The sequence below is a fragment of the Sus scrofa genome, chromosome 6, assembly GCF_054392235.1.
Source record: "Sus scrofa isolate SSC_HxYL_T2T_F1_AM1 chromosome 6, Sscrofa_HxYL_maternal_Yorkshire_Landrace_v2.0, whole genome shotgun sequence".
Taxonomy (NCBI): domain Eukaryota; kingdom Metazoa; phylum Chordata; class Mammalia; order Artiodactyla; family Suidae; genus Sus; species Sus scrofa.
In genome coordinates, this window is record NC_139388.1 from 19,479,068 (window position 1) to 19,491,394 (window position 12,327).

The window sequence follows — 12,327 nt, forward strand, 5'->3', positions numbered from 1 at the left end:
GGAGTTTCCTTCTTGCCTTTTGAGAGGAGCCTCCCGTTTCCGGACGGGGCCAGGGTATGGAGGCCTGAGCGAACCCAGGTCTGGTGAATGAAGCAGGGTTGATTGGAATCACCCAGCAAGCTCTCAGGGAGTTCCCTCGTGGCTGCCTGGCTTGAGAGTGTCTATCTGTCAGTGCTGTGGCTGTGGACATGGCTCCAGCGAGATCCACGTCTGGCCAAAGGGCACCCCATTGTCACAGGGGGCATCGAGATCCATTTATAAAGACGAAGAGATGGGGACAGTATGAGCTTAATTGAGAAAGAAGAAAAGGGGTACACATGCTTATTCTGACAGTGTAGCTAAGGGTATTGCCAGATGAGGCAGTCCCAAAGGCTCTCCTGACCCTCTGCCTCAGGTGGCAGAGTGTTTGAAGGGCAAGCCTTGGGATGGACAGCATCGCAGTGGATTCATTGCCGGGGCAGAGTGTATCTGCATGCCACACATGGGGGCAGGAACATCAATTAGGGATTTAGAAACATAAAAGGAAAGGCTAGTACAGAAAGAAATTTATCCACGCTTGGTCATCACGTCGGGTCCCAGCTCATAGTGCCAGTGCCCCTTGTCAGGGTCAACGGAGCCCGCCTGGCTTCTCCTGAGAGGCAGGGCTATGTAGCATAGCACATGCTGTGGGGAATCCCAAGCCATTAAGGGTGTGGGATTTTATCGGTGATTATTTTCCATTCTCACGGATGTATGGTGCCCAGTTTCACTTGAGCACAAACGCGATCCAGTCGTACATGTATATGCATCTTCTTTTGGTCGCAGTGTCTTCCATTTTGGTTCCACAGAAGTGGCCAGGTAGAATCCCTGTGCTATAGAGCAGGACTTCATTGCTAACACATGCCAAGCACAAGAGGTTGACGCTACCACTCCCAAATCCCAGGCCTTCCCACAGCCTCCCCCTACCATCTGGCAACCACAGCGATGTTTTCCAGTCTATGAGCTGCTTCTACATAGAAAGGTTCGTTGGTTCCATTTGCTAGCTTCCACATAGAAGGGATAGCCCTTGGTATGTGTCGTTCGTGTTCCGACTTAGTTCACCTAGTATGAAACGAGGTGTCACCTAGCTTCTCGTGCCACCTACATGGCTGCGAATGGCATTTTCCTCTTGCTCTGGGGTTTTCGGGGTTCTGCTTTTTTTTTTTTCTCAATGTTTGAGGAGCATTCCAATGTGTACATATCCACTCTCTTCCTAATCCAATCATCTCTCGATGGACATTGAGTTGTTTTCCATGGCTGGCTATTGGGAAGTGTGCTGCATGAACATAGCGGGGGCTTTTACATTTTTCAAAGACCCAATTCCGGAAATAGGACCAAGAGTGGGAGGCCTGGGTGCTGAGGTCGTCCGCTATTGATTTTTGTGGATTCCCTCGATCGTGTGGTCCATCGCGGTTGTCCACACGTACAAAAATACCCACCGTGGAGGAGGGCATCTTCTTGTCCACACCCTCTCAGGGATGTGTGCCTTGTAGACTTCCTAATGGTGGCCCTTCAGAGAGAGGTGGGTTGGTCCTGCAGAGTCCCTTTGACGTGCATGTCTCTCCTCATGAGGGATGCGGGGCACATGTCTCCCAGTGCTTTTTGCCCTCTGCATGTCTGTTTCGGGAAATGTCTCTTGAGGTCTTTTGCCATTTTCCCCTTGGGTTTGGGGTTTTGTTGGGCTGTTGGCTGGTGTCTGCGGTCGAGCTGTTGATTGGGAGAGCCCAGGCTGACCTGGGCTCTGGTGCCAGGAGGAAAGTGCCTGAGGGTCGTGCATGGAAGGTGGTCAAACGGTGATCCTTTGGTGAGCAGCTGTGTTAATCCCTGGGCAGTTTCTCGCCTGAGGTCTCCTGAAACGCCGTCCTTGTCTTTACCTTGGAGCCTCTTCCGTTCCCTCAATACAGCTGGTCCGGAAATCGGACCTAAGGCTGGTAGATTGACTGCGAAAAAGGGAGGTGTCCCCAAGAGTCCCCCCAATCCCCTGGGGAACAGAGCTGTCTTTGTCCCTGTGGCGGGCGTGCTCACCTCTGCTGCTGGGAAAACATCGACGTGCAGACAACTCAGGCCAGCTGCGGTGGGGTCCATACACTAGGAAGCACGAGGGAAAGAGAGGACAAAAGGAATGAACGGAAAGAAGCAGTATTCTGGCATAGGAATGAAGGCGTCACAGCTGGAAAGCTATGAACAAAATCAGTGGGTACATACCTACGGACCTGTCTCCATAACGGCATCGTGGCAGGGCTATCTCCCAAAGGGAGAAGGCTGTCCTGATAGGATGGGTTGGGAGCTGAAGGTTTGCATGGAGTGGCAAGGTGGAGGTGGGCCTCCAGGCTCCGAAAGCCTTTGAGAGAGCAATGGCCCTCCTGGATTGGCCCTTCTTGCTAGATCAGGCCGGCGGCGGGGGCGGCCGCGGCGGCGGCAGCTGCGGGGGAAGGCCATTCCAGGAGCATATTGCCCCCAGCCAGTGCCGCCCTGGGGGGCGGCTGAGGCAGAGAGAGGAGGAAAACCTGAGAGTTGCTGTTAGAGCAGGTGTCCACAAGACGGCGCCAGAGCACCTTCTGGACCCAGGTGCAGCGGCAAGGCTGCAGGTGCAGGCTGAGTGGTGGGATGGAGAGTGTGTGGATAGGAAGCCACAGCAAGCGCCCAGAGGCCTTTGCGTTGGTTCCTGGGCACCGGGGACTGTCTGGTCCAAGACGCCTCCTGTCAGGCAGAGGACACAGGCGTCCCTGTAGCATTGGGAGGTGGATCGGCAGCCTGGTGGCTTGGGAGTGTGCTTCGAAGGCTGCTGGAAGGAGTCACTGGGTGTCGGAACGCCTTGTGTTCCTCCAGACGCAGGAGCGGAGACCCGCCCAGCATCTGTGTGGTCTCGGGAGCTGGCCATTTGCAAGGCCCTGACCGTCGGTGGTGGATGTGGGTGGAGAATCAGGCGGCTGCTGCTGCTGCTGCTGCTGCTGCTGCTGCTGCTGCTGCTGTGGAAGGAATGGGGGGCTTTGGTGGCTTTGTGGTGGACCCAGAGCTGGGCGAATCCCTGTGCTTCTCCCTTCCAAAGGCTCAGGGGAGTTTCCTTCTTGCCTTTTGAGAGGAGCCTCCCGTTTCCGGACGGGGCCAGGGTATGGAGGCCTGAGCGAACCCAGGTCTGGTGAATGAAGCAGGGTTGATTGGAATCACCCAGCAAGCTCTCAGGGAGTTCCCTCGTGGCTGCCTGGCTTGAGAGTGTCTATCTGTCAGTGCTGTGGCTGTGGACATGGCTCCAGCGAGATCCACGTCTGGCCAAAGGGCACCCCATTGTCACAGGGGGCATCGAGATCCATTTATAAAGACGAAGAGATGGGGACAGTATGAGCTTAATTGAGAAAGAAGAAAAGGGGTACACATGCTTATTCTGACAGTGTAGCTAAGGGTATTGCCAGATGAGGCAGTCCCAAAGGCTCTCCTGACCCTCTGCCTCAGGTGGCAGAGTGTTTGAAGGGCAAGCCTTGGGATGGACAGCATCGCAGTGGATTCATTGCCGGGGCAGAGTGTATCTGCATGCCACACATGGGGGCAGGAACATCAATTAGGGATTTAGAAACATAAAAGGAAAGGCTAGTACAGAAAGAAATTTATCCACGCTTGGTCATCACGTCGGGTCCCAGCTCATAGTGCCAGTGCCCCTTGTCAGGGTCAACGGAGCCCGCCTGGCTTCTCCTGAGAGGCAGGGCTATGTAGCATAGCACATGCTGTGGGGAATCCCAAGCCATTAAGGGTGTGGGATTTTATCGGTGATTATTTTCCATTCTCACGGATGTATGGTGCCCAGTTTCACTTGAGCACAAACGCGATCCAGTCGTACATGTATATGCATCTTCTTTTGGTCGCAGTGTCTTCCATTTTGGTTCCACAGAAGTGGCCAGGTAGAATCCCTGTGCTATAGAGCAGGACTTCATTGCTAACACATGCCAAGCACAAGAGGTTGACGCTACCACTCCCAAATCCCAGGCCTTCCCACAGCCTCCCCCTACCATCTGGCAACCACAGCGATGTTTTCCAGTCTATGAGCTGCTTCTACATAGAAAGGTTCGTTGGTTCCATTTGCTAGCTTCCACATAGAAGGGATAGCCCTTGGTATGTGTCGTTCGTGTTCCGACTTAGTTCACCTAGTATGAAACGAGGTGTCACCTAGCTTCTCGTGCCACCTACATGGCTGCGAATGGCATTTTCCTCTTGCTCTGGGGTTTTCGGGGTTCTGCTTTTTTTTTTTTCTCAATGTTTGAGGAGCATTCCAATGTGTACATATCCACTCTCTTCCTAATCCAATCATCTCTCGATGGACATTGAGTTGTTTTCCATGTCTGGCTATTGGGAAGTGTGCTGCATGAACATAGCGGGGGCTTTTACATTTTTCAAAGACCCAATTCCGGAAATAGGACCAAGAGTGGGAGGCCTGGGTGCTGAGGTCGTCCGCTATTGATTTTTGTGGATTCCCTCGATCGTGTGGTCCATCGCGGTTGTCCACACGTACAAAAATACCCACCGTGGAGGAGGGCATCTTCTTGTCCACACCCTCTCAGGGATGTGTGCCTTGTAGACTTCCTAATGGTGGCCCTTCAGAGAGAGGTGGGTTGGTCCTGCAGAGTCCCTTTGACGTGCATGTCTCTCCTCATGAGGGATGCGGCGCACATGTCTCCCAGTGCTTTTTGCCCTCTGCATGTCTGTTTCGGGAAATGTCTCTTGAGGTCTTTTGCCATTTTCCCCTTGGGTTTGGGGTTTTGTTGGGCTGTTGGCTGGTGTCTGCGGTCGAGCTGTTGATTGGGAGAGCCCAGGCTGACCTGGGCTCTGGTGCCAGGAGGAAAGTGCCTGAGGGTCGTGCATGGAAGGTGGTCAAACGGTGATCCTTTGGTGAGCAGCTGTGTTAATCCCTGGGCAGTTTCTCGCCTGAGGTCTCCTGAAACGCCGTCCTTGTCTTTACCTTGGAGCCTCTTCCGTTCCCTCAATACAGCTGGTCCGGAAATCGGACCTAAGGCTGGTAGATTGACTGCGAAAAAGGGAGGTGTCCCCAAGAGTCCCCCCAATCCCCTGGGGAACAGAGCTGTCTTTGTCCCTGTGGCGGGCGTGCTCACCTCTGCTGCTGGGAAAACATCGACGTGCAGACAACTCAGGCCAGCTGCGGTGGGGTCCATACACTAGGAAGCACGAGGGAAAGAGAGGACAAAAGGAATGAACGGAAAGAAGCAGTATTCTGGCATAGGAATGAAGGCGTCACAGCTGGAAAGCTATGAACAAAATCAGTGGGTACATACCTACGGACCTGTCTCCATAACGGCATCGTGGCAGGGCTATCTCCCAAAGGGAGAAGGCTGTCCTGATAGGATGGGTTGGGAGCTGAAGGTTTGCATGGAGTGGCAAGGTGGAGGTGGGCCTCCAGGCTCCGAAAGCCTTTGAGAGAGCAATGGCCCTCCTGGATTGGCCCTTCTTGCTAGATCAGGCCGGCGGCGGGGGCGGCCGCGGCGGCGGCAGCTGCGGGGGAAGGCCATTCCAGGAGCATATTGCCCCCAGCCAGTGCCGCCCTGGGGGGCGGCTGAGGCAGAGAGAGGAGGAAAACCTGAGAGTTGCTGTTAGAGCAGGTGTCCACAAGACGGCGCCAGAGCACCTTCTGGACCCAGGTGCAGCGGCAAGGCTGCAGGTGCAGGCTGAGTGGTGGGATGGAGAGTGTGTGGATAGGAAGCCACAGCAAGCGCCCAGAGGCCTTTGCGTTGGTTCCTGGGCACCGGGGACTGTCTGGTCCAAGACGCCTCCTGTCAGGCAGAGGACACAGGCGTCCCTGTAGCATTGGGAGGTGGATCGGCAGCCTGGTGGCTTGGGAGTGTGCTTCGAAGGCTGCTGGAAGGAGTCACTGGGTGTCGGAACGCCTTGTGTTCCTCCAGACGCAGGAGCGGAGACCCGCCCAGCATCTGTGTGGTCTCGGGAGCTGGCCATTTGCAAGGCCCTGACCGTCGGTGGTGGATGTGGGTGGAGAATCAGGCGGCGGCTGCTGCTGCTGCTGCTGCTGCTGCTGCTGCTGCTGCTGCTGTGGAAGGAATGGGGGGCTTTGGTGGCTTTGTGGTGGACCCAGAGCTGGGCGAATCCCTGTGCTTCTCCCTTCCAAAGGCTCAGGGGAGTTTCCTTCTTGCCTTTTGAGAGGAGCCTCCCGTTTCCGGACGGGGCCAGGGTATGGAGGCCTGAGCGAACCCAGGTCTGGTGAATGAAGCAGGGTTGATTGGAATCACCCAGCAAGCTCTCAGGGAGTTCCCTCGTGGCTGCCTGGCTTGAGAGTGTCTATCTGTCAGTGCTGTGGCTGTGGACATGGCTCCAGCGAGATCCAAGTCTGGCCAAAGGGCACCCCATTGTCACAGGGGGCATCGAGATCCATTTATAAAGACGAAGAGATGGGGACAGTATGAGCTTAATTGAGAAAGAAGAAAAGGGGTACACATGCTTATTCTGACAGTGTAGCTAAGGGTATTGCCAGATGAGGCAGTCCCAAAGGCTCTCCTGACCCTCTGCCTCAGGTGGCAGAGTGTTTGAAGGGCAAGCCTTGGGATGGACAGCATCGCAGTGGATTCATTGCCGGGGCAGAGTGTATCTGCATGCCACACATGGGGGCAGGAACATCAATTAGGGATTTAGAAACATAAAAGGAAAGGCTAGTACAGAAAGAAATTTATCCACGCTTGGTCATCACGTCGGGTCCCAGCTCATAGTGCCAGTGCCCCTTGTCAGGGTCAACGGAGCCCGCCTGGCTTCTCCTGAGAGGCAGGGCTATGCACCATAGCACATGCTGTGGGGAATCCCAAGCCATTAAGGGTGTGGGATTTTATCGGTGATTATTTTCCATTCTCACGGATGTATGGTGCCCAGTTTCACTTGAGCACAAACGCGATCCAGTCGTACATGTATATGCATCTTCTTTTGGTCGCAGTGTCTTCCATTTTGGTTCCACAGAAGTGGCCAGGTAGAATCCCTGTGCTATAGAGCAGGACTTCATTGCTAACACATGCCAAGCACAAGAGGTTGACGCTACCACTCCCAAATCCCAGGCCTTCCCACAGCCTCCCCCTACCATCTGGCAACCACAGCGATGTTTTCCAGTCTATGAGCTGCTTCTACATAGAAAGGTTCGTTGGTTCCATTTGCTAGCTTCCACATAGAAGGGATAGCCCTTGGTATGTGTCGTTCGTGTTCCGACTTAGTTCACCTAGTATGAAACGAGGTGTCACCTAGCTTCTCGTGCCACCTACATGGCTGCGAATGGCATTTTCCTCTTGCTCTGGGGTTTTCGGGGTTCTGCTTTTTTTTTTTTTTCTCAATGTTTGAGGAGCATTCCAATGTGTACATATCCACTCTCTTCCTAATCCAATCATCTCTCGATGGACATTGAGTTGTTTTCCATGTCTGGCTATTGGGAAGTGTGCTGCATGAACATAGCGGGGGCTTTTACATTTTTCAAAGACCCAATTCCGGAAATAGGACCAAGAGTGGGAGGCCTGGGTGCTGAGGTCGTCCGCTATTGATTTTTGTGGATTCCCTCGATCGTGTGGTCCATCGCGGTTGTCCACACGTACAAAAATACCCACCGTGGAGGAGGGCATCTTCTTGTCCACACCCTCTCAGGGATGTGTGCCTTGTAGACTTCCTAATGGTGGCCCTTCAGAGAGAGGTGGGTTGGTCCTGCAGAGTCCCTTTGACGTGCATGTCTCTCCTCATGAGGGATGCGGGGCACATGTCTCCCAGTGCTTTTTGCCCTCTGCATGTCTGTTTCGGGAAATGTCTCTTGAGGTCTTTTGCCATTTTCCCCTTGGGTTTGGGGTTTTGTTGGGCTGTTGGCTGGTGTCTGCGGTCGAGCTGTTGATTGGGAGACCCCAGGCTGACCTGGGCTCTGGTGCCAGGAGGAAAGTGCCTGAGGGTCGTGCATGGAAGGTGGTCAAACGGTGATCCTTTGGTGAGCAGCTGTGTTAATCCCTGGGCAGTTTCTCGCCTGAGGTCTCCTGAAACGCCGTCCTTGTCTTTACCTTGGAGCCTCTTCCGTTCCCTCAATACAGCTGGTCCGGAAATCGGACCTAAGGCTGGTAGATTGACTGCGAAAAAGGGAGGTGTCCCCAAGAGTCCCCCCAATCCCCTGGGGAACAGAGCTGTCTTTGTCCCTGTGGCGGGCGTGCTCACCTCTGCTGCTGGGAAAACATCGACGTGCAGACAACTCAGGCCAGCTGCGGTGGGGTCCATACACTAGGAAGCACGAGGGAAAGAGAGGACAAAAGGAATGAACGGAAAGAAGCAGTATTCTGGCATAGGAATGAAGGCGTCACAGCTGGAAAGCTATGAACAAAATCAGTGGGTACATACCTACGGACCTGTCTCCATAACGGCATCGTGGCAGGGCTATCTCCCAAAGGGAGAAGGCTGTCCTGATAGGATGGGTTGGGAGCTGAAGGTTTGCATGGAGTGGCAAGGTGGAGGTGGGCCTCCAGGCTCCGAAAGCCTTTGAGAGAGCAATGGCCCTCCTGGATTGGCCCTTCTTGCTAGATCAGGCCGGCGGCGGGGGCGGCCGCGGCGGCGGCAGCTGCGGGGGAAGGCCATTCCAGGAGCATATTGCCCCCAGCCAGTGCCGCCCTGGGGGGCGGCTGAGGCAGAGAGAGGAGGAAAACCTGAGAGTTGCTGTTAGAGCAGGTGTCCACAAGACGGCGCCAGAGCACCTTCTGGACCCAGGTGCAGCGGCAAGGCTGCAGGTGCAGGCTGAGTGGTGGGATGGAGAGTGTGTGGATAGGAAGCCACAGCAAGCGCCCAGAGGCCTTTGCGTTGGTTCCTGGGCACCGGGGACTGTCTGGTCCAAGACGCCTCCTGTCAGGCAGAGGACACAGGCGTCCCTGTAGCATTGGGAGGTGGATCGGCAGCCTGGTGGCTTGGGAGTGTGCTTCGAAGGCTGCTGGAAGGAGTCACTGGGTGTCGGAACGCCTTGTGTTCCTCCAGACGCAGGAGCGGAGACCCGCCCAGCATCTGTGTGGTCTCGGGAGCTGGCCATTTGCAAGGCCCTGACCGTCGGTGGTGGATGTGGGTGGAGAATCAGGCGGCTGCTGCTGCTGCTGCTGCTGCTGCTGCTGCTGCTGCTGCTGTGGAAGGAATGGGGGGCTTTGGTGGCTTTGTGGTGGACCCAGAGCTGGGCGAATCCCTGTGCTTCTCCCTTCCAAAGGCTCAGGGGAGTTTCCTTCTTGCCTTTTGAGAGGAGCCTCCCGTTTCCGGACGGGGCCAGGGTATGGAGGCCTGAGCGAACCCAGGTCTGGTGAATGAAGCAGGGTTGATTGGAATCACCCAGCAAGCTCTCAGGGAGTTCCCTCGTGGCTGCCTGGCTTGAGAGTGTCTATCTGTCAGTGCTGTGGCTGTGGACATGGCTCCAGCGAGATCCACGTCTGGCCAAAGGGCACCCCATTGTCACAGGGGGCATCGAGATCCATTTATAAAGACGAAGAGATGGGGACAGTATGAGCTTAATTGAGAAAGAAGAAAAGGGGTACACATGCTTATTCTGACAGTGTAGCTAAGGGTATTGCCAGATGAGGCAGTCCCAAAGGCTCTCCTGACCCTCTGCCTCAGGTGGCAGAGTGTTTGAAGGGCAAGCCTTGGGATGGACAGCATCGCAGTGGATTCATTGCCGGGGCAGAGTGTATCTGCATGCCACACATGGGGGCAGGAACATCAATTAGGGATTTAGAAACATAAAAGGAAAGGCTAGTACAGAAAGAAATTTATCCACGCTTGGTCATCACGTCGGGTCCCAGCTCATAGTGCCAGTGCCCCTTGTCAGGGTCAACGGAGCCCGCCTGGCTTCTCCTGAGAGGCAGGGCTATGTAGCATAGCACATGCTGTGGGGAATCCCAAGCCATTAAGGGTGTGGGATTTTATCGGTGATTATTTTCCATTCTCACGGATGTATGGTGCCCAGTTTCACTTGAGCACAAACGCGATCCAGTCGTACATGTATATGCATCTTCTTTTGGTCGCAGTGTCTTCCATTTTGGTTCCACAGAAGTGGCCAGGTAGAATCCCTGTGCTATAGAGCAGGACTTCATTGCTAACACATGCCAAGCACAAGAGGTTGACGCTACCACTCCCAAATCCCAGGCCTTCCCACAGCCTCCCCCTACCATCTGGCAACCACAGCGATGTTTTCCAGTCTATGAGCTGCTTCTACATAGAAAGGTTCGTTGGTTCCATTTGCTAGCTTCCACATAGAAGGGATAGCCCTTGGTATGTGTCGTTCGTGTTCCGACTTAGTTCACCTAGTATGAAACGAGGTGTCACCTAGCTTCTCGTGCCACCTACATGGCTGCGAATGGCATTTTCCTCTTGCTCTGGGGTTTTCGGGGTTCTGCTTTTTTTTTTTTTTCTCAATGTTTGAGGAGCATGCCAATGTGTACATATCCACTCTCTTCCTAATCCAATCATCTCTCGATGGACATTGAGTTGTTTTCCATGGCTGGCTATTGGGAAGTGTGCTGCATGAACATAGCGGGGGCTTTTACATTTTTCAAAGACCCAATTCCGGAAATAGGACCAAGAGTGGGAGGCCTGGGTGCTGAGGTCGTCCGCTATTGATTTTTGTGGATTCCCTCGATCGTGTGGTCCATCGCGGTTGTCCACACGTACAAAAATACCCACCGTGGAGGAGGGCATCTTCTTGTCCACACCCTCTCAGGGATGTGTGCCTTGTAGACTTCCTAATGGTGGCCCTTCAGAGAGAGGTGGGTTGGTCCTGCAGAGTCCCTTTGACGTGCATGTCTCTCCTCATGAGGGATGCGGGGCACATGTCTCCCAGTGCTTTTTGCCCTCTGCATGTCTGTTTCGGGAAATGTCTCTTGAGGTCTTTTGCCATTTTCCCCTTGGGTTTGGGGTTTTGTTGGGCTGTTGGCTGGTGTCTGCGGTCGAGCTGTTGATTGGGAGACCCCAGGCTGACCTGGGCTCTGGTGCCAGGAGGAAAGTGCCTGAGGGTCGTGCATGGAAGGTGGTCAAACGGTGATCCTTTGGTGAGCAGCTGTGTTAATCCCTGGGCAGTTTCTCGCCTGAGGTCTCCTGAAACGCCGTCCTTGTCTTTACCTTGGAGCCTCTTCCGTTCCCTCAATACAGCTGGTCCGGAAATCGGACCTAAGGCTGGTAGATTGACTGCGAAAAAGGGAGGTGTCCCCAAGAGTCCCCCCAATCCCCTGGGGAACAGAGCTGTCTTTGTCCCTGTGGCGGGCGTGCTCACCTCTGCTGCTGGGAAAACATCGACGTGCAGACAACTCAGGCCAGCTGCGGTGGGGTCCATACACTAGGAAGCACGAGGGAAAGAGAGGACAAAAGGAATGAACGGAAAGAAGCAGTATTCTGGCATAGGAATGAAGGCGTCACAGCTGGAAAGCTATGAACAAAATCAGTGGGTACATACCTACGGACCTGTCTCCATAACGGCATCGTGGCAGGGCTATCTCCCAAAGGGAGAAGGCTGTCCTGATAGGATGGGTTGGGAGCTGAAGGTTTGCATGGAGTGGCAAGGTGGAGGTGGGCCTCCAGGCTCCGAAAGCCTTTGAGAGAGCAATGGCCCTCCTGGATTGGCCCTTCTTGCTAGATCAGGCCGGCGGCGGGGGCGGCCGCGGCGGCGGCAGCTGCGGGGGAAGGCCATTCCAGGAGCATATTGCCCCCAGCCAGTGCCGCCCTGGGGGGCGGCTGAGGCAGAGAGAGGAGGAAAACCTGAGAGTTGCTGTTAGAGCAGGTGTCCACAAGACGGCGCCAGAGCACCTTCTGGACCCAGGTGCAGCGGCAAGGCTGCAGGTGCAGGCTGAGTGGTGGGATGGAGAGTGTGTGGATAGGAAGCCACAGCAAGCGCCCAGAGGCCTTTGCGTTGGTTCCTGGGCACCGGGGACTGTCTGGTCCAAGACGCCTCCTGTCAGGCAGAGGACACAGGCGTCCCTGTAGCATTGGGAGGTGGATCGGCAGCCTGGTGGCTTGGGAGTGTGCTTCGAAGGCTGCTGGAAGGAGTCACTGGGTGTCGGAACGCCTTGTGTTCCTCCAGACGCAGGAGCGGAGACCCGCCCAGCATCTGTGTGGTCTCGGGAGCTGGCCATTTGCAAGGCCCTGACCGTCGGTGGTGGATGTGGGTGGAGAATCAGGCGGCTGCTGCTGCTGCTGCTGCTGCTGCTGCTGCTGCTGCTGCTGCTGCTGCTGTGGAAGGAATGGGGGGCTTTGGTGGCTTTGTGGTGGACCCAGAGCTGGGCGAATCCCTGTGCTTCTCCCTTCCAAAGGCTCAGGGGAGTTTCCTTCTTG

The 12,327-nt window shown here is 55.0% G+C and overlaps 1 long non-coding RNA gene across 1 annotated transcript; it reads right to left on the minus strand.

The window, feature by feature from the left end:
- Positions 1 to 1,173: 1,173 nt before the first annotated feature.
- On the minus strand, positions 1,174 to 11,949 carry LOC146402233 (uncharacterized). The gene is made up of 5 exons (XR_014808624.1): positions 11,453 to 11,949; positions 8,377 to 11,335; positions 5,298 to 8,259; positions 2,224 to 5,180; positions 1,174 to 2,106 (listed from the first exon to the last, which is right to left on the minus strand). It is a non-coding gene; the product is annotated as an uncharacterized LOC146402233 (long non-coding RNA).
- Positions 11,950 to 12,327: the final 378 nt, after the last annotated feature.